Raw genomic sequence first — 356 nt, forward strand, 5'->3', positions numbered from 1 at the left:
AACTTGCTCCCCGTCCTCCTTACCAGAAACCTGTATAGCTGGTAAGAGTAAAGCAAACGCAAATCAATCGCGCGACAGATGAGCAGAAAGATTCCGGCAAAAGGGCGTAACATCTCATATCCGATCAGTACCTTTACTAGAAGCTTGAGATAAACATCATCACTCTTGGGTGCCGTGCGCTTCGTCTTCTTGCTCCTGCCACCGGCAGTGAGATCGATACCCTAAAACGAAGAATATAAGAATAGTTAGGTTATGCTTCTCGTCAGGATTATCGAAAGCAGGGAGAATTATACCATTGCTTCCAAGCCTGCAGCTTCTCGGTGATCCGGCGGCTTCTTATTTAGGGTTTCCTTGAA

At 46.3% G+C, this 356-nt stretch overlaps 1 long non-coding RNA gene across 1 annotated transcript; it reads right to left on the reverse strand.

Moving 5' to 3' along the window:
- On the reverse strand, positions 1-356 carry LOC110034203. Its single transcript, XR_002295032.1, has 3 exons — positions 294-356; positions 132-221; positions 1-38 (listed from the first exon to the last, which is right to left on the reverse strand). It is a non-coding gene; the product is annotated as an uncharacterized LOC110034203 (long non-coding RNA).

The sequence above is a fragment of the Phalaenopsis equestris genome, unplaced genomic scaffold (assembly GCF_001263595.1).
Source record: "Phalaenopsis equestris unplaced genomic scaffold, ASM126359v1 Scaffold171400, whole genome shotgun sequence".
In the NCBI taxonomy this organism is placed as follows: domain Eukaryota; kingdom Viridiplantae; phylum Streptophyta; class Magnoliopsida; order Asparagales; family Orchidaceae; genus Phalaenopsis; species Phalaenopsis equestris.